The 27,676-nt window shown below is 35.5% G+C and overlaps 1 protein-coding gene and 1 pseudogene across 2 annotated transcripts in view; both read left to right on the forward strand.

The window, feature by feature from the left end:
- Rabgap1l (RAB GTPase activating protein 1 like) overlaps positions 1-27,676 on the forward strand; it is a 508,921-nt gene that overhangs the window by 149,515 nt on the left and 331,730 nt on the right. The window lies entirely within an intron of this gene.
- LOC121136767 lies at positions 23,482-23,926 on the forward strand (annotated as a pseudogene).

Below are 27,676 nucleotides of genomic sequence, written 5' to 3' on the forward strand. Positions count from 1 at the left end.
ACTACTTGAATTCTTGTCATTTACTTCCAAATGAATATTTTGTTCTAAAAGTACATGTGCATAAATATTCAGGTATCTTTTCTGTTTAAAGAATTTATACTTTATTGTTTGATAGAGCTGAATTTGAGTAATATCTCATTGGAACAAATTATTGATCTTCTGAGCTTCTGATATTTGTAGATTTTGCATTATGATAGCTGCTACTGAGATTACAAATTAAAATGAAGAACTGTTTGTCACACAGTAAATGCTTCTCTGGAAACATGCACAGCCACACCCAGAGGTATGTTTCCATGGTGATTCTAAATCCAGTCAAGTTGATGATGATGATTAACTGTCTATGATGCATCCTCTCTTTCTCACTCCTGCCTTCCTGCTTTCCTGCTCTCTTGCTCTTTCTTTTTCTTCCTTCCTTTCTTTCTACCATTTATCTTTTCCCTTGTTTTTTAAATCATAGTAGTCCTTATACCCATGGTACTAAGCATTAAAAATTAATATCTCCACTCATTTTTACTTTATTTATAAATATGATCTCACTTTGTTTTCCATGCTGGTCTCAAACTTGTCATTTTCCTGCTTTAGCCTCAAAAGTAATTCAAATTAGAAGCATACTTCAATATGCCTGGCTCCAAATCCTTTATTTCCTATCATTATGTGTCTTGCCTGTGTGGAATACAGAGGATGAAGTGATTTTACTACTTGAGTGGAGGAGAGAATGTCTGTGATAGGAACCTGAGTTTTATATCGTAGCAGGATAGGAGGAGGGGTACACTAGAAGGAGTGGCTTATGGAATAATTTGGTTGCCTTTTAGTGACTTATCCTGGGCTATCTAGGGAGACATAGAAAGTATCAGGTTCTTTCCTTCTTCCATACCCACACAATTTGACCTTCTATATCCTTTATTCATGGATCAATACTTTTTCCTTCTTAAATGGTAGAACTCAGTACCAGTTGATTTGTACTATAATTAATACATATAATGAAGAGCTTAGAAATTGAACGTCTTGTCTGGGTTACATCACAAGACAATACTTAATTGGTTATTTAGGGCCAATGTATTGAAATTTAACAAATAACTTCCAGTATCTCTAAAAAATCCTTGGGTATAGTCATATTGTATGCCAGGTATTGTGAAGGATAGTGGTATATATTAATATTTATGTCAGTTAACCAAAAAATGTCATTTACTGATAGAAATAAAAATCATATGGAGTCATAAAGGATCAGTTTGGTTTAAAAACTCAGCATTTGTTTGTTTTTCTCTGTTTTGCTTTGGAGTCTATCCTGGCATTCACTCTATAGTCCAAGCTTGCCTCGAACTCTCAGAGGTCCGCCTGCCCCTGCCTCCCAAGTGCAGGGACTAAAGGCGTGTGCCACCAATGCCTGGCTAAACTCTGCATTTTTAAAAAAACCTGTATTACAGAGTGAAGTTAGAAATAGTTGCAAAATATTATTTGGGTTATTGATACCAAAAATCTCTTTTGGAAAAATAAGTTTACAAAAATCAAAAGTGTGGCCTGCTTTACAATCCTGTGTGCACGCTGCTTTCTTGAGTACTGGATGGACATCTAAAGCCTCACTGTTTATTACTGTCAGATTACTGGTATACACAGAGTAAAGCTGTCTTCTCTCCGTTCTCTCATGTACTGTTTTATAGGTGACTTTTCATAAAATGTCTAGCTAATTAAAAAATTACTCTAACAAAATGTGCTATAAATATAATTCTGTAAATTCTAAAGAGAATGTATTTAAATAGTTATCTTTCTTATTATTCAATATTTACTAAATATTGGATTGAATAGTCAAACTATAGTATTGATTATGAAGTTTTTTTGTTTGGCAAATTTTTACTAAAGGAAAGCTCCATATGTCATTGCAGGTAAAATTGTTTTTAAACAGAGTTTATTTTAAGACTCACACACAGTTTGTTAGTCAAATAACACTGAACACTGAGAACAAGAGTGGTGCTGTACACACGCTGCTCTGATGTCTGTTGACAACTTGTAGGATGTGAATCTGTAACAGAGAGAGACTGTTCCAGCTGGGCCTGCGTCATTGGTACTTATAAGACCACTGGCATTTATACCACCATGGTACTGACACAAACATAAGTTTCATTAATGTCACTTTAGAAAATTTCTAGTTCTTTACAATCTACTAATGAGTAATTGATTAGTTAAATACAGTGAGTTAGAGAATGAAGAACATTAATTGTGTTGTAGAAGAATATTTTGTTAATTACTGGTACATGCAAATGCTAGACAGTATAAAATGAATAAGAATTAGTGAAAGAGTTCTGCTAGAAAATGTGCCATTTAATTTTTTTTGTATAGAAAGGATAAAGGTCTTCTGTCACATACTCATATATTTGCATAGAATTTATTTTCCATTGCATAATTTTAAAGAAATTTCCATGGTCCTCATCTCCTTATGTCTTTGCTTGTCTCTCATTTGTAGTGGTGTCTGCATGCATAAAAATTGTACCTATAGGAAATTTTAATTTTTCTGCTTATTCTTCAGCATTAGGTGTAAATTTAAAAGAACTTATTGTTTTGATGCATTTACTGATTATTTAATTACTAGAAACAAATATAAATTTTCAAATCATTCATACTGTTCTTTTTTTTTTTTTTTTTTTGGAAGACAGTGTCCCCCTTTGTTTTCAATGCTGTCCTGAAACTTAGAGCAGATCTCCTTCTTAGGACCTCTGCCTCCCAAGTACTGGGACTACAGGCACAAGCAACTGTGTTACGCTTTGCTCTTCTTTAAACATTGCTCTAGACAAATAAAGGAAATGTTCAGATTTTGCATTAGTGCATGTGTGCAGGCTATTGAAGGAAGGCTTTGGAACTCTGTCCTCAAGTAGAGCTCAGCCGAGCACAATACAGTCTATATTGTTACACAGCATGGGGGAATTTATAGACACATAATGAAAGAGAAAAGGGAAGTGATGGCACTTTTCTTAAACTTCACAGATATTCAAAAGCCTGGGATTTTATTCTTGGACTTCAGTAGCTTGTCTGTAGCATGTATTTTAGAACATGCTTATGTTGTTTATACAATGTGGCATGATAGGTTTTGTGGCTGGGATCTTGCTTTGACTTTATTTTGTCTTTCAAATCTCTGTTTAGATTAACTAATGCCAAGGTGAAAGGGATAGGGACAGAAATCCATGAAGTAGGTACTGAGAATCCATCTTGTAATCCACACACCAGCATTACATTTTTGCTCGTGTTTTAGAAATTGTTCACGTTTTCAGCAACTTGGTTAAGTGTTTTATGAAGCTCTTTCTCGGCATCTTCTTTTTATCTCTTTGTGTCTCTTGCATGCTGCTTTACTTTATCTTTCCATCTTATATTCCACTCTTTATTAAATGTCCATAACGTAGTCAAGAAAAGCAATTTTCATTATTTTTGTCTTTTGTCTTTGTGTATGTGATGTGTGCACCTGTGCATTTGTTAGAACATGTCAAACACGTGGAGGGGACAACATTGGATTGATTGGCTTTTGCCTTCAACCTTGTTAAAGACTGGGGTCTCTGCTGTTTTTGCTGCTACATATACTCTGCTTGCTGGTCCACAAACTTCCTAAAAGTATTCTGTCTCCACCTACCGTCTCACCATAGGGGTACTGCTATTACAGATGCAGTCTTCCAATGCCAGCATTTGTATGGATTCTGTGGATTCTACCTCAGGTACTCTTGAGGCAAGTGCTTTTCCAAGTAAGTCTTCTCTATTTATAGTCTTACTTTTGCAGAATTTCACATTTTCTCTGTATTTCTTTTTTTCTTTCTTTTTAGTTGCAGGGCTTCCCATTGATTTTTGAGCTGTCAAGAAAGGCTGTGCCATCATGAATAACTGTCCCTCTCTTTTTTTGTACTATGTATCCCTAGAGCCTAGCATTAGCCCTTGATAAGTGTGTTGAATGACAAAGTGAATTAATCTTGATAGGTTTGTCCTCCATGATTAATAACAAAATAACAAAGCCACAACAGAAAACAAAGTCCAGAAACAAGAGGATTTGTTTATTTTTTTGCTTTGTTCATTTTTATTTTTTAGTTTGTCTTCTCTTGTATATTACATCCTGACCGCAGTTTTCCCTCCCTCCTCTCTCCCAACTTCCTTTCCCCATCTCCCTTCAAATCTAGATCCACCCTCCCTTCACCTCCCCTCAGAAAAGAACAGGCTTCCCAAGGATATCAAACAAGCACTGCATAATGTGCTACAATAAGACCAGGCATATAATACCACAATCATGGCTAAACAAGGCATCCAAGTAGGTGGAAAAGAGTCCCATAAGTAGGCAAAAGAGTCAGTGACTGCCCCTGTTTCCACTGTTAGGAATCCCACAAGAACATTAAACTACTCAGCCATAACATATGTTCAGAGGACCTAGCTCAGTCCTCTAAAGGTCACAGATCTCTGAACGCCCCTATGAGTCCCAGTCAATTGATTCTGTGGGCCATGCTCTCATGGTGTCCCTGACCCTTCTGGTGAGGAATTGGATTTTAATTTATAAATTTTGATTTGTTTTATAGAATACTTCCAAGTTATAGAACATAGCTGATTGATTGAAGTTTCACAGACACAAAACTGCTCATTGAAAAGTTGGCTTTTTCTATGAAAGTAGATAGGAGGCTGCCAGAGGAGGACAAAAAGTATTGAGAAAGATAGGGAAGACAATAAGTGACTTGAACGTGGAAATGGGGAACTGAAAGAGGGATGGCATAAGACAGGAAGAAGAATCAGGAGAGAAACAATGAACAAAATTTGTTTGAAAAGTCCATAGTGAAGTCTAATCCTTTATAAGGGGACACAGTACTAAAAAGGAAAAATAATCTTTTTTATTTGTTTAGTGTTTCCCATTATAATCCACTTTACTGATTACATAATTGTTCATTTATACACCGGCACTCCACAATATGACCTTCTTTTATAAAAATCTGTTTTTTATGTTGTTTTGTTTTTCCAATAAAGAGAAAAATAAACTAAATGAAAATCCAAAAGACAAATAAATTTAGCATGATTTGGGACTTAGGGAAATGTTCCTGTGTGAAATTTCTTGAGCTCATTCAAAAAGATGCTCTATAAATCTTATATTTGGTTATGATTTACTTTACATTTTTAAATTTTAAAGCTTTATTCCACAAACTGACTTTTGGATTAGCTGATATGCTAGTATATCTAGTTTTGTTAGATTGATTTAAATCAGATGTTACAATAAATTCAATATATAAATTGATATTTATGCCATAAGAATTTATTAGTATTCTTGGGGTAGTAAGGTGGCTTGGGAGTAAAGACTCTTGCTGACAAGCCTGATAACCCAAGTTCAGTCCTTGGGTCCTACATGGTTCAAAGAGAGAACTGATTCCTACAAATGTGTGCTCCCACCAAATAAAATGTAATAATAACAATTATTGGAAAATTGTCCATGAATTTGGAAGGGGGAAATGGGATTATATTATAATCTCAAGAATACAATAAGTAAAACAACCCGAAGATGTTTATTAGTATTTTTGATTTACCTACTTTCCCTTTATATTTATTGCTTCTTATCTAGACCCACGGTTTATTTATCAGTAATCTTTATACTAGGCACATAATAGATTTCCACTTTTACATACAAGAATTTTTATTTTTGAGTGATAAAAAGACAAGGTAGAAATTGTTCAGAACTTTTTATTCCTGAGTTAGGATGTCATCGGTATGCATATTTCTTCCCTAAGAGAGAACTTTAATTGTTACGGGTGTCAGAATTTCAGTCACTTTTACCCTTTAAGAAGCTGATCTTTGACATGTTTATGAAAACTGCTTAATCTTTTAATAGATGACTAATTTTTTGAAGACAGCATTGTGAAGCTTTTATCTTGATATCTGCAAAACTGATGTTTAAAAAGGAGCAACTTTCATTTGATTCTTAATTTTTTTTCCAGTCTAGTATGTACAAGTAGAACTGAGAATGTGGATGGAAAGCTTCTACTAATTATTCTATTTATATTGTTCATACTTAGGTATCCAAATTAAATTTTATTTTATAGTGATTTGTTGTTACCTTTGTGACTTTACAAGACCTTCAGATTTTCCTTTCTTTAAAGTGTTTCAAGTTTAGTGCTTACAGAGTATCTGAGATGTTTATAAAATGAGAGTTTCATTCGGTTCCTAGATCTGGTCCTGTCTGTATTCAGAAGAGTGACTGAGGACTGGAGATAGAAGTGGTAGAAACACTTCTCTGGCATGTACTTTGAAGGCTCTGGGTTCAATTCTAGCACTGCAAAAGCAAAAATTCAAGTCAACCAAAGAATGACAACTCCTTATTACATAGTTTTTAAAATTAAGATTTTTTTCCTGAGTGTGCTATACTACAACCTAAAATTAAGATTTGAAAGATTTTTCCAGATTATACATACATTCCTTTCCCATGCTGCTGCTGAAGGTGCACCTCTTGGTGTTGAGCTTTGGCTGTTCAAGTCAATTCGTGAAAAGAGCTTTTCCCGTTTGAGGCAGAAATAGACTGAGCTTAATCCTGGGCAAGGGATGATGTTTATTACCATGAGGAAAATCAGTGCTGGGTCCCAGTGGCACAGAGGAGACTTGCAAAAGTATTCTGGGACTAATTAATCAGGAAATGATTCTAATTAAAAAGGAAGCGTCTCATTAGCTGCCTGCTCAGGGTATTTCACAGACTGGAAGAGTAAATCTGGGCATTTACAATTCTGTTTCTAGCAACATTCTTTCAACTGTGTCTGTCTCTGTTGCAATACAAAATGAAAATATTCTCTTAGCAGACTTTATTTTATAGTAATAAACTTGGATATCTGATTGACTTCTTTCAGTTGTAATTTACATGAAAGCAATAATTTTGGAATTAGATAAGTGTGCTTGATCTGGAAGACATTTTAACTTTTAAACTTACTCTTTAAAAAAAAAACCTGGAAAAATTCCTGCTATTTAGAAAATTGGAAAGGAAATGGTTGGATATGTTTGTGAATATATTTAACTGTAAGCAAATATATGAATTAATTATTCAAGATAAAAGTTGAATACATAATAACTATTAGTGAATTCACTTATTTATATAATCTTGATTTCTTATGGTATAACAGTTATTACATGAGAAAGAATGTTTTGATTTCACATGAGTGTGTGTGCTACATGTGTTACATGTGTTATTTCCCAGGCAGGTATGTTCCTGTGGTTAATTATATCATGCTCTTAATTTGCCAGATGCTAATAGACATGAACAACTTATAAGTTGTTCTAAGTATTGCTTTTGTCAGTTTTACCTCTTTGAGATTTGTCCTAATCAGATGAATGATTTTTAATGAGCAAATGGTTTAATGAATTAGAAAGGCAAAAACTAGGACGTTTACTGTCAACATAGGCGTAACTCTTTGTATTTACCCCAGCTTTGCATCTCCACTCAATGGCTCTTAATGTATGTATTCTAAGCATATCTTTATGAAGGGAATCTGAGTGATGGCCCTCTGTATTTTGTGTAATTATTTCAAACTAGTTGTCATTTGAGGTGATAAATCTTGTACAAATGATTGCTGTTATGACACAGTGTGTTGTTTACAAATTTTATCAAACATTTAACCATTGCAGTGTTGTGACTGATGTGGTAGTTGCATTTAATAAGTAGATATAGGTCTGTTAAAATTGTAGTTTTTTTTCCCCAGAGTTTCTCCGTGTAGCTTTGTAGACCATGCTGGCCTCAAACTCACAGAGATCTGCCTGTCTCTGCCTCCAGAATGCTGGGATTAAAGGCGTGCACTACCACCTGGCTTAAAATTGTAGTTTGTTTAAACAAAGGAAAGTTACTAACTCATAAATGTCAGCCTTTTATATATAACATATCTGTTGAAAACAAGATGCTAAATTAAATCAGAGTCCATTCTTACTTAAATTGAACCACCATTCTTACTCAGTTTCTGCACTGCCAGTTTTATGTTTTATTTCCTTTGAACAGTAGGTTTGTGAATTTTTGTTAATTTGTGTAACTTAATTACACAGCTGTTTGCTTTATTTGTAGTTGTACTGTATATTTAACATATTAGCTATTTTATTTAGTTTCTACTGGGGCTTATCTATGAGTTGCATTGATTTCCATGATGTTGTGTGACTTACTTTATAACAAGTTTGTATTGTGACTTGATTGCTGTGAAAAGATGGATAAATGAAGTATTGTATTTTAAAATTATAAAAGGTCAAAAAGAAGGTGTATAGCAGAACTGAAAATAAAAACTAGTTAGTTTATCTGATTCTAATCCTTCCTTTTAATGTTTTACATTGAATAGCACTCAGGGAATATTTCCTTGTATTGTCATAAAAATATAGGCTAATCAAAATTTCCATCAATAAATAGCATTTTCTGAGACTTGTTGGTTTTCCAGTCATGATCTTTCAAGTGCTGTGGATACCTGCACAGATGCTCTTTGCCTGTTGTCTGGGTTGCTCATGGATGCTTAGTACCTGCTATTCTTATTGCACATTAGACTTTGAATTGGTGCTGCATAATGCTTCTAAATGATGCTCAACTGATTCAGATTTGGTACTAATTTTCTAAGGCAACATTCAATGTTCAAAATCAGCAAGGTTATAAGAATTACTTATGCCGGGTATTGGTGGCTCATGCCTTTCTTTAATCCCAGCACTTGGGAGGCAGAGGCAGGCGGATCTCTGAGTTCAAGACCAGCCTGGTCTACTGAGAGAGTTCCAGGACAGGCTCCAAAACAATACAGATAAACCCTTTCTCAAAAAACCAAAAAAATATTACTTATTCCTTGACATGTTAAACTACATTACAATTTTTGGATATTATAAGTCCTCTGATGGCATGTTAATTCTAGAGAATCACAACTATGTATTTGTATTCTGGAGATAGAAACCTGTAGGAATTCCTGTATTAGTGAAGAATCCTTGAACAATGAGAGAAACTTGTTCTTATCTTGAAAAGCTTAACATTATTTAGGTATTCCATAATGCTTCAGGAACACTGAAGCAATTCTTTAGTCCCATGAAAATACAGTAGCATATAATATGTGCCAACCATTATACTAATTTGATGTGATGTAGTATTTCATCTTTGAAGGTACCTTTCTTCACTAACTGGAAGCACTCTTATGTATATGACCAGCAAGATGGCTCAGTGGGTAAAGGTATCTGCTGCCAAGCCTGATACTTGGGTTTGGCCTCAGGAACCCACATAGGGGAAGAATTGAACTGATTTCCTCCAGTTGTCCTGTGACCTTCACATGATGCCATACTACAACTTCACAAATCAATCATCCAGAATTAATTAAAAAAATTTAAAGTCATAATGTATCATACTATAAATAAACTTTTGGATAACCAATAGGGGGCTTGCATTAAAATTTGCGATTTTTATAAAAAGATAATAAGATAGTACACCTTACATACTTAAACACATACAGTTTCCTTAGACAACGAATATTATGTAAACTCTGTACGTATCAATATGTATGCAATCCTACAATTTAGCAGGCTAAGGTAGGAGGGTTATGAATGAAGGCCCAACATGAAACAATATTTTAAGACCCTGTCTCCAAAGTGTATTATGTAAGTTAATGTAGACCTACAACCATAAAAACAGGTCAAGGACTGTTGTCTTATGAAATTTAAGTTATGATTCTTAAATTTTTATTTTAGGTAACATGTAAGTCATCTGATACTTTTTAGCTATGGAAAATAAGGAGGAAAGTCAGAGAACCAGAGTAAACAAAAGGCTCTGTGGAGTGATTTTTCTCTCCTGGGTTTTTGCTGTCTACTTTCATTTTGCTTCAGGTTTCTCCTTTAGCTCTCAAAACGTATGGAGGCTTTTAGGAATCTAAGTAACAAGGCTTTTATATAGCCCAAAGTAACTTTTGCTTCCATTAATCTTTATTGGTATATCACTGAACACATTACATTTAAAAACCATAGTGTTAAGTCTTTCCCAAAAGATAAGTCCTCTTTCCATTCCTCCTGTCACAGTGTATTGAGAGAAGAAACTTTTAGCACAAAAGACAATCACATTAATTTAACATATTCTGTGATGGCAATAGTAGCTTAACACAAACTTTAAGGTTTATTTGAGCCTTACCTCCCTGCCACTGAAAATAGAAAATGGGTCAGAATGTGCACAGAAAGATATTGTGACAAGCAGTGCTCTAGGAAAACCTGACCAATGTTTTTGCTGTGGAAATAAAGTGTCACATAACAAATACATTAGCTCAATTAGTGTCTTTATTCATATTACATTTTACAAACTACTCACAAGAAGAAAATGTGATCAGATTTTATGATCTCTTTGATCACTGGCATAAGCATGATGGTTTGAGTCTTGAATATGCTGTGTACTAATCTACACTGTTGGTTTAGAGGATACAAAGCCTTATGTTATCTGGAAGAGTGTTCAGAAGTGCATCTTATCCTATAGGAAATCACTAATATTCCAAATGTACAAGATAATTTAGGAAGTAGAGTTAAAATTTCACTCCTAGTAAACATTTCATCATTTTATGTTACTTAGTTTCATTTGAGTATACAGTGTGTGTTTGGGTTTGTGGAATTGAACCTTTTAAGTTTTAAGGGAGGAGTTCTTTATTAAAAAGAATCTTTTTTTTCATATGGGAATTATGCCAAAGTAAAGATGTAAAAATATTTTTAGGTAGCATATTCCTTCTAGAACAAAATGGATATTAACACAAGGTTCGTCTTCTGTCGTACCACACAACAAGAAAATACTTTCTGATTTTCTTTTTTTCATTTGAAATGTAACGATATATTTGGAAAAGAACATGGATTTTATGTTATACCTGAAATTCATCACGGCCTTGCTGTTATGATTGCTGCTACCCACTTCACATTGCTCATTTCTAGTATGGATTGCTGTTCTCTAAAAGCTACATTCTGTCTTCTGCTACATCCTTCAAACTAATTTCAGAACAACTTCTGTAGGTGATTTAAATAAAGATGATGATGGAGTGTTGGCATAACTTCTGATTTATGTGTGTCATATCCTTAGAACCCAACTTTTTGTCTTTTCAGAAAAGGAAAAATATTCTTGAATATGTAGGCTAAACACGAGATTTAAAAAAAATCAGTCACCAGGTTTTTAAGAGATAGATCAGCATATTTTGTCAGAAAAGCATGTATTTCTAGGATAGCATATCATAGGTTTTCAAGAAAGACTTTGCTGCATTGTAAATGAAAGAAAATGAATGTTCAATTTTTGGAACCTACTTGAAATTATATTTCTTCTTTCTTTTTCTTGGTGTGCTACTGATGAGATAAACTCCTATTGATATTAGTTTTGTTCTAAAACAAGGCTTTCTATATGGTGAGATATCTTAGTATTGTTCTGTTACTGTGAACATTTACCATGACCATAGCACCTTTTTAAAAGTTTATTATTATTTTTTAATTTTATTTTTCATTCCAACCACAGTTCTCCCTTCTACCCATTCTCCCAACTCCCTTCACCTCCCCTCATCTCATCCCCCATCCTCTCCTCTCACAGGAAAAGGGCTCTCATAGGTGGGTCAACAAGGCCTGGCCATTAAGTTGAGGTAGGACCAAGCCCCTCCCCACTGGATTAATGCTGAGCATGGCATCCCACCATAGGGAATGGACTCCAACAAACTAGCTCATGCGCCAAGGGTAGATACTGATCCTACGGTCAGGGCTCTTCAGATAGAAAGACCCAGGTACACAATTGTCTCTCACATGCAGAGGGCCTAGTTTGGTTCCATGGAGAATCCACATTTGTCAGTCAAGAGTTTGTGAGTTCCCATGAGTTTGGTTCAGCTGTCTCTGTAGATTTCCCCTTCATGATCTTGACCTCCCTTGCTCATATATTCCCTCCTCCCACTTTTCAACTGGATTCCCGAGCTCTGCATGATGCTTGGTTGTGGATCACTGCATCTGGTACATCAATTACTGGACGAAGGCTTAACCATAGCAAACTCTTAATGAAAGAAAGCACTTAATTGGGGGTTTGTTTGCATGTTCAGAGGTGTAGTCCTTTGTCATCATGGCACACAAATGTGGTGCTGGAGCAGTAGATGCAATCTACATTCTTCTCCATAGGAAGCGGGGTGGGCTGGGCTTTTGAAACCTCAAAGCTTACCCCAATGACATACTTCCTCCAACAATGACAAAACTTCCCCCAATGACTATACCTCCTAATTCTTTTCATCTAGTGTCACTCCTTTTTGATTAAGCATTCAAATATATGAGCCTGTGGAGAACATTCTTATTCAAACATTTGTTTGACAGAGAGCATTATTAATAGTGGGTTACAGGCTTAAACTTTGCTATTTTCCTATTGTCTACATGTAATTAAATTTGTGAAAGTTAAGCTTTCCTTTCTTCCCATGAATCAAATTCATTTCTATATTTTTCTACTTATTAAATTGTTTTTGATAATATGATAAACATATTTTATTAAGTTTAGTATTAGTTTTATTATTTTGTGTGTGTATATGTATAACGTGTGTGTGTGTGTGCATGGCAGGCAGAAGTCCAGAAGTCAACATTAAGTATCTTCCTTGAGACAGGAATTCCCTCTGACCCTGGAGCTTGCCAGTTAGCTAGACAGGTAGCCAGCAAGCCATGGCCTTCTCCCTGCACTTCTCTTCTCAGCACTGGGGTTAAGGAAGCAAACCATGCTTAGCTTTCACACGGTTTCTGGAGATCTAAGGTTTACATGCTCTCATATCACCAACTGAGCTCTCTCCAGCCCCTACCATATACATTAAAACTTTAATGTAGGTCACTTAAGCTATGTATACCCTCACAATAATTATAGTTCAAGCCAGTCCTGGGCAGCAGATGGCTTTTTGTTTCCTTTTTAGAACATAAAAATATACATTAGAAAGGTGCTGTATAATTTTAAGAATGTATAGTACAGTGATCATCTTGAAATCTTATTGTTATTATGAAATAAAACAATAAGTTAACACATTTTATTGACTTATATGGCACATATTTATCTCCTAATTGTGTGTATCAGTAACACTTTATTGGCATTATTGTCATAAAATTATAGGGCATGATTGGAATCCAATTTTATAGAATTAAAATATCCAGAAATACTATTTTTAAGTCACTTTTATTTAAATTAGAAACAATCTTATTTTACATACCAATACCAGTTCCCTCTCCCTCCTGTTCTCTCATGTCCCCCACTGTGAGGCCTCTCATGAGGGATCATCAAGGTCTGTATATAGGCTGAGAAAGTATCCCTCTATAGGGAATGGGTTCCCATAGTCCATTTGTGCACAAGGGATAAATACTGGTTCCACTGCCAGAGACCCCATAGACTGCCCAGGCCTCCAAACTGACACCCACATTCTGGGGGCCTGGTTCGGTCCTGTGCTGGTTTCCCAGCTGAAAGACTCTGGGGTCTGTGAGCTCCCGCTTGCTCAGGTCAACTGTTTCTGTGAGTTTCCCCAGCATGGTTTTGGTTAAATCATCCTTGTTATAGAGAAGAGGGTTTTTCTACAGTTTTTAATTGGTATGGAACATTGTAATTTGCCAAATATTATTTGAGATGTGTAGATTATGAATCACTGCTTTGGGGATATTTTTGTCATGATGAGTTTCTTCTTGAAATTTGCACACTTCTATATGAAATTTGGCTGGCCTAATAGGCAGATAATAGGTGTTATTTTTCCAACACATTTTTATTGAATATTTGGAAATTTTACACAATATACCCCAGTCAACCCACTCTTTACCCTCCCTTAAAAAAAAAGAAAAAAAAAAGACACCAAGTCCAATTTATATTACCCATATACTCATTGGGGCATGGTTAAACTCTCAGTGACCAGCCACTTACCCCTCCTGCCAGAAGCCCTCAATTGTGAAGAGCTACACTTCACTATCCCTATCACAATTTTCAAGGGTTCTCTTCAATGGCTTTCTGTCTAGATTTTGTTATTCTTTTTTGTTTGTTTGGGTTTTGAGATGAGGTTTCTATGTGTAGCTTTGGAGCCTATCCTCGTACTTCCTCTGTAGACCAAGCTGGCTTCAAACTCACAGAGATCCGCCTGCCTCTGCCTCCTGAGTGCTGGGATTAAGGGCGTGCGCCACCACTGCCCAACTGTTTGTTATTCTTTTTAATCAATAGTTTTCTATCGTGTGTGTCTGTAATCTTTGTTTCCATACCCCCACAGATCACAGTCCACTTCTTACTCTTGTGAATGAAACACTCTCATGGCCTTCAGAAAATTTTGTTTTTTAAAAAACTATTCATTCAGTTATTCATAAAAAAAAAAAAAGACCTGGTACCCCAGATGGCCGGCCAGGTACTTGATGTGTGGTTGCCTTGAGATTATTATGCATCCCAGGCTGGCCTTAAACTTTTAATCCTCCTTTTGAGAATTTCATATATGAGTACTGTAGTTACAACACTTGTGTATTTACTCTCCTCACCAACTTCTCCTGTCCCCTCTCAAATTCATGATTTCTTCTTTAATTATTGTACACACACACACACACACACACACACATCCACACCCACCCACCCACCCACCCACCCACACACACACACACCCACACCCCCCCCCCACCCCACACACACGGAGAGAGAGGGGCGGGGAAGACGCCTGCTGAATCCATTTAGTACTGCTAATGTTTATCTGTTTAGAGCTGACCACTTGGAATTGGATAACCTATCAGCGATGGTATCATTCCTGGAGAAGATTTATTATGCCTATCTTGGAAGCCATTCATTGCTTATACCTACTTTTCTGTGGGTTTAAGGCGAAGTATTTCAAACATAGTTAGAAATTGTACTGGTTTAGGAAAGTGGTGGTGGTTGTTTCTCCTGTAAGGTTCATGACCTTACCAGCCTTGGGTAAATTTGCTAGATTTATACTATCAGGCATAAACTCCTTCCTATTGAATAGGTATCAGTCCAGTTAGACAGATATTAGCTATCCCCAAGATATAAGTGCCACTATTGTACCTTTGGGGATTGTAGGCAAATCCACGAGAGTCCATTCAAATGGGTAACAAGAATTTATTAGAATCATGAATAAACAAGGTAGATAGCCTGCTGTGGTCTTCTATTCTGCCCAGTGAATGGACCCAGTAGTCCAACCTCCAACCACCACACAAGAGAGCGGCTACCCCCTCTTTCCTTTAAACAGGTCACATCGGTACTCAAAAAACTCTGCCCTGAGGCTGGTATCCCAAATCTATTGGTAGAATGAATTTCCACTACAGGGGATATCTTGCTATGCCAGTCATTGTTGTTTATAGGCTTTGCAGCTGGGTAGGACTGTTGATAATCTTTCTCCCCTTTCTCCTGCACCTTCCATATGCATCTTCCACATGCTGCTCATAGCACTTTCCAATGCCATGGGAACCAGTTTTCAGAGAGTGAACTTGCACACACCCCTTGCTTTACTCTTCCAAATGTGAAGACGTTCAAGTGTATACTTGTGTTGCTATAACTTATTTCAGATAATTAGCATCTCCTCAGTGAAGCAAATAGGCAGTGAGGATGGGGAGAATCTGTGACTTCCTCTTTTTCATCCATTAATAAGTGAACTGGAACTTTTCTCTTGCAATTCTAGTGGTATTTGGCTGAGGTGTGAAAAATACTTGCTACAGGCATATTTAGAATTCTCTGCCAATTTATATTCTAATTAAAATATCCCAAAATATTAGGAACAAGTTGGGCAGATGCAATAGTTTTCTTCTAATAGATTTTTGTAATCTTAAGCACAGCAAAACAAGGGCAGCCTGCATACTATCTTTTATTAACAGTGGGGCTTAGATGAGTATTTTCCACGAACACAGCACATGTAACCATTACCTAATAATTTACAATTTATCTGGAATCTTTTCATGTTATTTAAACTCAGGGTTACTAGGTACATGGATTCTCCAAATATTTCCAAAGAACTGATTAATACTTATTTTGCACACTAATAAAAATTTAAGTGCAATACTATATCGTCTTAATAATAATAAAATTAATTTATTAAGAAGTTCCAAAGATTAGAATTATTTTTACAATTAAGTTTCATCTACCTGGAAGAAATTATTGATTGAATGTTTATTGTAATTGTTATTGCTTGAATGGAATAATTTTACTGTGTGTTACAATTAGCCAGTATATTCTCATGAAGCTCTCTTAAAAAATACTGCTTGTTTAATACCTTTGCTCTTAAACAACACCAGTAATTTCATTTCCCTTTGGGGCATACAGCTGTTCCCAGCCTACTCAGTACCATGTCAGGGCATAAAATCATCTTGACAGAAAGCTCTAAATTATAAATAGTCACACAATGACATTCAGCTTGGGCGGTGCATTTATAAAAGGAGTTATTAAGCAAAATGTCATTCCAACCCATTACTAGAACTAGAATGTCTTACATTTTTGCATCCATTTTTGTACTGAGATAGTATTTGTAAATGTGAACATTTAAACAATTAGGACTGTGAAATGTACAAGAATAAAGTCACAGCAAAGCTATGAGATGAGTGATTTCTAGAGTTTTTTTCCATTTTAAAAATATTTTAATTCATACCTTTGTCCCAAGAAGACCACTAAAAATTTAGGGTTAAGAAGGCAAAATTACTATAAATTTGCTTTTGATACCTTAATTAGCTTTTATTTATGGTTGTAGCATTGGGCAACTTTTCACAATCTAAATATAGTGTGCATTCTGATTTGTTGAGCCAAGGAGGTTGGCAATATAGAGAACAAAGGGCTGAAGAGTACAGAAACAGAGAGCAGAAATTGGTTTATTTTTTTCAAAAACACTTTCCTTATAAAAGATAAAGACATCTGTATTATGTCAATAAGACTGGCCTGTTAGGGATGTGTCTTTTAGCTTTCTTTCTCCTGGTTTCTTAGAAAGTCATCTAACAACTTAGTTTTAGCTCTGATAACTCAGAGTTTTAGCATGAGATGCTCCAGTTTAGTTAGGTCTGCTGGGCCCAGTGCAGCAGCTTTGTCTAAACTGACATCCTGCTATAAATTTTATTCACCAACTCTACAATCCTGGTAATTTTCTATACATATAGTACTACAAATGCTTCATATATGATTAAACAAAAAATTCAAAAGTTGGTTTATATAATTATTTTAGTATAAGGAACTGTAGAATATTGGATATTGAATAGATTTGTGTATTTTTTCCTGTTATAATGTTAGTTATATATTACTCAATATTAGTGTTTGACCTTTGAATACACAATTCTATTTTCTTGTTACGCATCTATTTTATAAGTCTTATAAGAATCATGAAAATCTGCCTTTAACCCAAGGTACTTTTCTTTGAACAAAATTGTGTACCATTAAAAAAAGACTTAACATTTTTTGTTGTCATAAATAACCTTATATTTTATAATGCCTGTGTACCTGGTTAGTTTGTAGTGAATGAAGGATAGCAATGTAAAGAAGGAAATCAGAGTATGGTAACATCTTGTTTATAGTCATTACATGAGAATATTTAGAGCATTACAGGATTGAAGTTGGCACTGTGAAAGGTTACATAATAGGAGGATATAACCCTGTGGCTATGCATGCATGTGTTTGCGCATTTATGTGTGATGTAAGTCCTTAGGCCATAAGCTAGTCATTTGGGTTGTTTACAGTGTTATATTTAGTGGGCCAAAAGGTACACAAATATTGATTCCTGTTTCATTCCTGAGTCAGCATTTGATTGCATTGTATCCTTTGATCACAAACCTTTCAGAACAGAGGTCCCCCCAACCCCCCTGCTTTTTCCAGTTTAGCAACATTCATTCCTCTTTCAGACATGTCTTGATACAGCATCATAACTTTATTCTTTCCTTTCTCAATTTCTGTCTCTTCAAAGTGATTTCTGTTAAAGGTTCAATATTCTGAGTTGTTCTCTGTACGACCTTATCACTTTAGCCACTTAGCTTTGAAAGTGCTTGGTGAGAAAGAAAGAAAGTTGTACTGGCAGATGTAGGTCATTTCAGTTGATTTGTCACTTTCTCATCGCCATAACATGGCTCAAAAGCTGGAATAAATACAGTATTTTTAAGTTTTTTCAATTTAGGGCAATTTTAAGCTACTAGTGCCTTTGATGCTTATTTAGGCTCATTCTTTATAAAAATCTCTGTGTGTGTGTGTGTGTGTGTGTGTGTGTGTGTGTATTTGATTATTAACCAGAAAGGAGCACAATTCTGTTAACCTTTTATCAACTATATCTTGTATTATGTGCTAGGCACAGTGCTTGCCATTGGCAATATCAATTAAAAGACATCAGAAAATTCTAAGTGTAATGAAAAAATTATTAACTATGCTTAGGTGATTTGGTTGATATATTTAGTTACCTAATTAGTTATTATAAGCCTGACACCTAAAACATCTCTGGTTTTTATGGTAAGAAGTGGCCATATTATTGTTTCTGTTTCATTCCACCATATGTTAAATATGAACATGAGTAAACCAAGTACATTGCTTATAGTCAGTAAAATATTATGAGCTCTTTCACAGAAATGAAAGCTTTGTCATTTGAACAATGAGTGCAAAGTATTTATGAGGCAATGTGTGTTGAATTCCACTAGTAATAAAAAGATAAATGAGACAACTGGTTAGGTCTGGGAGCTATCAGTGTGGCATGAAGAGAAGAGATGAAGACATTTGAGGGAGAGAGGAAGATGTTACTGGTGAAGATAGTGTTCTAGATCAAGCATGGTGGTATGTGACTATAAGCCCAGCATTCAGGAGATGGAAGCTGGACGATAACTGCAAGATGGAGGCCAGCCTGGTTAGCCGTTTCTTCCAGTCCAGTCAAGACTATATAATGAGACACTGTTTAATCTCTTAACACCACTTTCTTTAAAAAAAAAAAGATATGCATATATGCATGGTACCCAAGAGAAGAGGATGGAGACAAGATCCCCTGAATGGATGGGGAACACGGGGAGGGGTGGGGGGGAGTGGGACCTGGGAAGAAGAGAGGGGGTGAAGAGGAAGAGAGTTGGTCATGGGGGAAAAGGAAGTTGAGGGGGTGGGGGTAGAATAGGGAGAAGAGGGAATCATAGGATCGAATACAGATCAGGCACCAGAGCAACCTCGAGTGATCTAAAGGGATAACACCAATTGGCAAGCTAAGCAATAGTGGAGAGACCACCTCGAATGCCCATTCCTGATAATGAACTTGATGTCTATAACCATCCGGGAGCCTTCATCCTGTGACTGATGGAAGCAGAGGCAAACACACAATTAATCACTGAACTGAACCCAAGGAACCCAGTGACAGAGAGAGAGGAGTGATGAGCAAATTGGCAAAGAATGGGCTGGCAAAACCAGCAGAGACAGCTGATCTGAACAGGGGAGAGCTCTTGGATCCCAGACTGACAGTGGGGAGGCCAGCATGGGACTGATCTGGACCCCCCAAATGTGAGAGTCAGCGAGAATGCCTGGGCAACCTATGGGGCCCTGAGCTGTGGATCAGTGTCTATCCCTGATATACAAACAGTCTTCGTGTGCCTATAGCACAAAGAGGGATGCTCTCTCAGCCTGGACTCTTAGGGGAGTGCCTGGACCCTACCCAGATTAAAATGACAGACTCTGATATCCCCTATGTGGAAGGATTTGGCAATAGGGTGGGAGGGTGGGGGGAAAGGGGAGTGCGGGAGGAGGGGAGGGAGAGGGAACTGGGATTGACATGTAAAACAAGCTATTTAAAATAAAAAAAATTGAAAAAAAGAAACTTAAAAAAAACACAAATAAACAACAAACAAAAAAATTTACTAACTTGGTACAAGAATGTGTGTTTGAAGGACCATCTTGTGATTTTTAAACTATGTTTTTCCTTATAATTATTCTCTATATTTTCATTATGATATAATTGGATACCTATAGAAGCTGAATGGGACACAACAGACTTAAAATTATATTCGTTTCTTCAGTTAACTCTGCTGTCTTCAGGGGTGCTTCCACCTTTAGTTTGTATTGATTGCTGGAATATTTAATCATTACTATCAGAAATCATCTTCTGAATATCAATTATATGTGAAAGAATTTCCATTTTGAATAATAAGCAAACTATTGTTTGACTATTTCAGCATTGTATAAATTTGTCAAGACAGAAATTAAATATAAAACTCCATACTTTTAACTCTCATGACCACAGTGAAGATAATAGACATAAATTGTAAAAATTAAAGTATGTATTTATTATATTAGGTTCATTTTATGAATAATTTCCAGAAACTAATTAATTTATTTTGTTTGTTTGCTCGTTTGTTTGCCTTGGCATGTTTATGAGGCCATGTATCTTCAGATGGCTCAGTTCTCCCAGCATTCCTTTCTATCCCTCTCCAAAAACTTGGTATATCGTATAGTGGTGGGCAGTATATCCTCCACCACTTTAGGCAGTATTTATATATTTAATCTTTGTTCTGTTTTCTAATTAAGAACCACTTGGATCTAAACATAATGGTAATATTTCAACAAATGGTGACACTACCATTACATAACAATAATTTCTTATGAGAGAGCAACTAGATTAGCAGAACCTACTTCTCTTTTTATTTTTGTTTTTTCGAGACAGAGTTTTTCTGTGGCTTTGGAGACTGTCCTTGAACTAGCTCTTGTAGACCAGGCTGGTCTCGTACCCAAGTGCTGGGATTAAAGGCGTGCAGCACCATCGACCAGCTCAGAACCTACTTCTAAGAAAGATTTTAGATTATTGTTCAAAAAAATAACTTAAGGTAATATTCACAAAGAATACTTCTGCTCCTCTTTGAGCATTGCTATAAAAATCTAGTATCTGTATATAAAGAGGAAGTTTATATATGACATTGACAAGTAAAAAAATCCAACAACTGTTATAGCATTAGTCACTCAAGCACTACATGAATGTAAATGAATATAGTTAAAACAATGATCAAATTCTCTCCTATTTTGTTAAATAATTTAATCACTTAAAACAATTACAATAAAATTATATTCTCTCTTGTAATTTTGAAAGATCTTAAGTCTTTATAAAAGTTAGGAAAGGTAATATTTTGTTACAATGCTAATAAACAGGAATTAAGACTATACAAAAGTGGACAGTAATTAATACAGAGACTCATAACTAGTCAAATGCTGAGGATGTGTAACTTAGCCTTAAATGGGAAATTAATATATTTTACCAATCCAAGATTTAAGTACTATTGTGGAGGGAGCAGAAAGAATATAAGAGTAGCTGGGTGAAGAAGAATTGTATGGAACCCTATCTTCAGTAAATGACAGGTCATTTAATTCATGAATTCAAAGCAACTATTGTTACCTGCTCAAGGGTCTACAAAAATGAAATTGCTGCACTGACTGTGGAGGTGTTCGGGTGGTTCCACATGTAGTTGAGTTGTTGACTGATAGGGGAGTGTCACTTTTCTTTTTGGGCATAGACACTACTAAATTTCCCCTGCTGCAGTGTATGGGCCATAACCATGTGAATTCTGGCAGTGGAACTGCTTTGACTCAGTCAGTAAGCAAGAAGTAAAAGAAATGGTTGCTGGAGAGATTAGTTAATGATTAAGAAATTTTACTGCTCTTCCACCCATATGGCAACTCAGAGCTGCTGTATGTAACTCTAGTTTCAGAATATTGTGTCATCTGGCCTCTCCAGGCTCATAAATGCATGTGATACACATAAACTAGCTAACTAACCAACTAGTCAGCTAGCTAGCTAGTTAGCTAGCTAGCTCGCTGGCTCGCTCACTCACTCACTCACTCACTCACTCACATACATAACAATAATGAATTAAAAGAATTGATATGTAAAACAAGCTTGTTTCTAATTTAAATAAAAATCACCATAAAAAAGAAAAAGAATGGTAAATGAAGTTAGAAGAGGAATGTGTTGGGTATAGAGTTGGCAAAGGGGATTGGATATGATCAAAATACATTGTATACATGAATGGAGTTCTCAAAGAATAAATTAAAATTCTTTAAGAGTAACAAAAGAGAATACTGCAATGTTTTAAAATCATTGCTCTGAAGGACTGTATAATTATGTTATTTTATGAAGACAGGATTTTATTAGACTCAAGATTACAATAATAGTGGTCACAGCTAGTGCTATTAAATACTGGGTAAGGTATTGAGGGGAGTGTGTTTGTATTTTTGAAGTAAGTATCACTTTACAAAATTATCAAGATTTATGGTATATGCAGCAGGGGGCTGTTGCCAGGTCCTGCAGCTTTCCCTGCCTAGGTGTTAGTAAAAAATGAGTGTGTTTCTCAAGTTTCTTTACTAACTTAACAATTATTTGAATAGGGGATACCCAGAACAATCAAACCAATAAACAAAACTGCAAAAGTGTTGAAGGTTATATACACAAAGCAGGAGGATGTGGAGTGATAGCTATAGAAGACTGCTCCAGAAGACTGATGTGCTATGGTAATAACATGCACTGTACATTTGTTGATAAATCTTGGTTATTAGATTAGGAAGGAACAAATGAAACTAAAGGCTTTTGATTTTGTAACAGAAATATGTAAATCTGTTTTTATTTCCTAGTATGGCAATCTTTGGAAAATACATTAATTTCTGTTACTTTCCAGAGGCCTTACCAGTGTTCATGAAACTCTTATGAATGTTTGTCTTGTGAGGCAAATAGGATGCCAGAACATTGAACAGTGCCTAGAATTTGATAGACCTTCAGCAATTTCCTAATCTAACAGACCTAATTAGATGAGTCTGAGCACAGCTTTGCTGTAAGTAGTATTTTTAACCTTTGGTGTTGAGGACTCAGGGTAAGAAAAAAGTTAGAAGCTGAGAAAACTCAGACTCCATACAAACAATGTGTTTAGTTATTGGACCTTGACTCCATGATCATCTCCTGTTCTTCATGGGGTTTGATAGTCTGTAGGACTGTTAACCACACCAATGGATGCATGTGTAGTATTGCTGATTTAAGTAATAGAGAAATGATACTTGAACTCGTGTCTGAAGAATTTGTTTTTTTAAAAATTGGATTCCAGAAACAAGTTGCAAAGACAAGATCATGAATATTTCAAGTTTTCTTTTCAAACCTGAGTCATAGATGTTGCATTTCAAGCCAAGTTAAGGTTTGATTATTCTACACTTCATGGCTCTTTAAAATTCTAGTTGCTATAACAACTTCAATATTTCTTTATTATTTTTAGCACATCAGTTGCCATAACAATAAGATATCTCAAAAATAGCAATTTTTCTTTTATAATGGAAAACTTCCTTTCTATTAAAAATGAATTTAAATTAACATTTCTTTCCTTTAATGTGAACCTGTTATTTAAAATGGGATGTTTGCACTTATGTTTCCGTAAAATTTTGTAGACTTTTTTCAAGAGATGTTGTATAGTTAAAGTTTATCACTATGATTTTACTGTACAAAATTTGAAGTAAAATGACCATTTCATGCCCTTTCTGCGAGTTAATATTTAACATTTCATTGATACAAATTACATTAAATAATTTAATTTCCAGATTGAACTATTCTATAAAATAAGAAAAAAATCGCTCTTTCCGCCATCTTGGCGCCTGTGGAGGCCTGCTGGCAACAGGACTTTTCTAAAAGGCAAATATGTCTGGAAGGCTGTGGTGCAAGGCCACTTTTGCTGGCTATAAGCGAGGCCTCCGGAACCAGAGAGAGCACACGGCTCTTCTTAAAATTGAAGGTGTTTATGCCCGAGATGAAACTGAATTCTACCTGGGCAAGAGATGTGCTTACGTGTATAAAGCAAAAAACAACACAGTGACACCCGGAGGCAAACCAAACAAAACCAGAGTGATCTGGGGAAAAGTAACGCGGGCCCACGGAAACAGTGGCATGGTTCGTGCCAAATTCTGAAGCAACCTTCCTGCGAAGGCCATTGGACACAGAATCCGTGTGATGCTGTACCCTTCCAGAATTTAAACTAATGAAAAGTAAATAAATAAAAGTGGATTTGTAAAAAAAAAAATAAGAAAAAATCTTAAATATGAGATTTTTAGAAAGCTTGGCATTTTCATTCTATGTTATTTTGAAAAGCACTTCCAATGTTTTAGTCATACTAAAATGGTGCCATTTTACTTATCCAGAAATAACTGGCAGTCTAGGACTAAACTATGACATTTCACTGGGAGAGGAGTACTTTTATGTAGTCTTTGAGAAAAAGTTGTCATGAGCTTTGTTTCGGGTATTAAGCCTCAAGGAAATTGCAAGTAGGAAATTGGAAGGAAAGTAGAAGATACTGTTCTGTGTATGCATAGATAGCCAGAATGGTGAGAGATGTGTATTACTTTTAGTACCTGGTTACTTGTAGAATGAAACAGCTCTATCTCTCTCCTCTGTTGCTCCTGCTGTCTTTAATACACACACTCATGACCTACCAGTTGCAAAAGTATGCTATATTATGAGACAATGTTCCAATTGATGGTAACAGTGATGATCACAAACTGTTTGGCAAATATTAAATGAACATTCATTGTAGACAAGTGAATTAACAGGGACAGGGTTATCTTTGGTAATAATTTACACAGAGCTTCAATGTATTATTTCATCATTTTCCCCATGTATACATGTACATACATTTTCACAAACAGAATGTTTCCATCATTCCTGAAAATTCTTTTATATTCTTGACAGTTATTGATTTGTGTGAATACCCATGCATGCATACATTTGTACACACATGTTCATATATGTATACACAAGTACACTATTGAGCAAACTACTGCTCTGTTATAATTCAGCAAAGTTTTTTTATGTTTTAGAACTTCACGTAAAGTGTGCTCTTTGATGCGTGACTTTTACCCCTAGTGTTTAGGTTCATCTGTGTTGTTTGTGCTACTTTTGTTCCTTTTTGTTTCTAAGCTGCAAGCTACAGTAGGTACATATTACAGTTTCTTCATATACCTGTTGGTGGATGTGTACATTGTTTCCAGTTTAGGCTGTTTAGTTTTGTACATACTGCCAGGAACGTGTGTGTGTGTGTGTGTGTGTGTGTGTGTGTGTGTGTGTGTGTGTGTGTGTGTGTGATTTCTAATCATTATTTTGTGGATGAGTTTGCATGTCATTTGGAATGAGCTGTTGGGCCATAGTGTAGATTTGTTTAATACAAAAAAGATTTCCAAACATGTTTGTCACATTTCCTAAATTTGAGCTGTTTTATACTACCACTAGTTTGTAAAAGTTTCAGTTGTTTACAGTCTTACCAAATTTTTTATTGCATTTCTATTCATTTTAGCCACTGTAGTAAATACATTGTTACCTTATTATTGTTTGACTTTTGCCTTGAACTAATGGCTTGATAACAAGCACTTAGCACTCCTCCTCCCTAAAACTTGTACATACTTTATGGTGTTTTGAATCATGTGTAAGAATCCAGGCATTATGCTGTCTGCCCCTGTTACCTGGCAGAATGCACTCAGGCAGTGCCCTGCTCAGCCCAGATGCAAAGGACCCCTCTAAAAGAAAGACCTCTGCCCACTTACGTTCTCTTTCCATTCCTCTCTTTCCCACTCTTTCCCTCTCGTTTCCTGCTGTCCCCTGATAGGACTTTTCCTATTTCCCCGCTTCTTTTCTGCCAACCTCCCACCCCCCCATCCCCCACCCCACCCCCGTCAGTCTGTCTCTGTGTCTCTTTACCTCTTTCTCTTTCCTTCCCTCTTCCCTCTCCTTTCTAATGGAACTTCTCACTTAAGCTCTGTCTGCCTGGCATGTTTGTCCCTCTGCCTAGGTCACCCTTGCCTGCCATGGAATCTGCCAAGGTTCACCACACTTGATCCTGACATTGGTGCAAGCTTTATGATAACATCATGCATAATTATGTTGTAATCTAAGTTAATCTGAGCATATTTTTATCTCTTGAAATTCTGGCCTTTTATTTGTGGTGCATGCATTTAAAAATGCTTTTTTCTAATTAAAAAACTAAATATCAAAGTACATTTCAGTAATTTATAGTCAGTTTGCTGAGGAAAAGCACATCAAAACTTAGCTCCTCTGTTGAGTTGTCACTTATTATTCAATAGCTAACATCTTCACATCTCCGCATCACTGCTGCCAGTCCCTGGTAAACACAATTGTACTGAGTCTATTATTATTATCATTTTTTGATTATTTGCATTTTTATTAATTTATAGTGTCAGTAATAATGTTGTAGCTGCAGCTTGCATAAAAATTCTTTTGTTAGGTGTGTGCTTTGATAGTAACTTCTTTCAGTCTTTTGGTTTGCTGATTTTCTTGTTGTCTTTTGGTCAGAATTTTGGAGTATTACTTAATTACAATTTAGCTCATTTTTATTATCTTATAAACTTTGTTTCTGTGCTATGAAGATACCCGTATATGTTTCTTTTAGAAGCTGTTTGTATTTTCAGACTTTTTGTTTCAATATATCATTCAAGTAAATTTTTATGTGTAATATGAGAAGGTGACCTTAGTTCATGTAAGTACATTTTTCATGTGTCGTATGAGGAGGTGACCTTGGTTCATATTTTCTCAGTGGGTGCCCAAATTTTTCTAGTACTATTTAGTGAAAAGATCTCCTTAGGTCCAGTTTGTTTGAAGAGATCTTACTGAAATTCAATTAACCAATAATTCTGGTCTCATTTTTGTAGCTTTTACTGTTCTACAGGTCTATATGAGACCAGTCTCTTGTACCTGGGCTGTATAGTAGGTCTTGAAACCAGGTTATATCAGTATTAAATTTTGTTTATTTTCTTTTAGAAGATTGCTTTACAAGAGCTATACAAAATTCTTTGTGTTTTAATAGATAGATTTTATAATCAGTTAATTAGTTTTAAAGAAAAATCTGCCTAGATTTTAATGTGAGTATGCAGCAGATAAACTAGTGAGAATCTGGTCTTCTTAATGATAGCAAGTCTTCAAAAACATAAAGATGGTATATCCCTCCACTTCCTTAAATCTTTAGCTTTGTCTTGGTAGCATTCTGTAATTCTGAGTAGAGTCATACAGGCCTTATTAGATGTATCCTTGTATTCTATTGTATGAGCCTATTGTAAATGGTTTGTTGTTTAATGTTTTACTTCCATTTTTGTTGCCTGTATATAGCAATGAAATATCTCATATTCTGACAAAGTGTATTCGTTTCCTTATGTTTTAATGGGTGTAAGAGTATTTATTTTGATACTTCTCTCTTACATAGTTATGCCTTTCTTGAGTGGCTTTTCATTTTCCTGTTTATTATATTGACTGAGACTGTCACTACAGGGTGCATGGATGTAATAAGGCTCCACATGCTTGTATATATCCATTCTTAAGGAAGAATCATTAATATTTCATTGTGAAATACTCTACTAGATATACATTTCCCAATTGCATGTCTTCATCAGGGTGAGAAAATTCTCTCTATAAAACTTTCTCTATAACTAAATTTTATTGGTATTCAATTGAATAAATATTTTTTATTTATAAGAGCAAGGTAAGAAAATAAACTTGTGCATTGCCTTTAAGCTGGGTCACTAAGTCAGTAGGTTGTTTTGTGTATCATTTCAGAGTGTTTGTTTTCTAGCACTTAGCTCATGTTGCCTTAGTATTATGCTTAGTAGTACAAGTTCATTGATACTGCATTTCAAAGCAGTTGGCATTCTTAAAATAAGTAATTGTTGTCTGCTAAAAACATTTTCCATTAATTTTTCACTCATATTTTAACACATTTACTGAATTAAATATGTATTGCAAAAATTATTAGTATTTTAATA

This window comes from Mesocricetus auratus, unplaced genomic scaffold, assembly GCF_017639785.1.
Source record: "Mesocricetus auratus isolate SY011 unplaced genomic scaffold, BCM_Maur_2.0 Super-Scaffold_100676, whole genome shotgun sequence".
Lineage (NCBI taxonomy): Eukaryota > Metazoa > Chordata > Mammalia > Rodentia > Cricetidae > Mesocricetus > Mesocricetus auratus.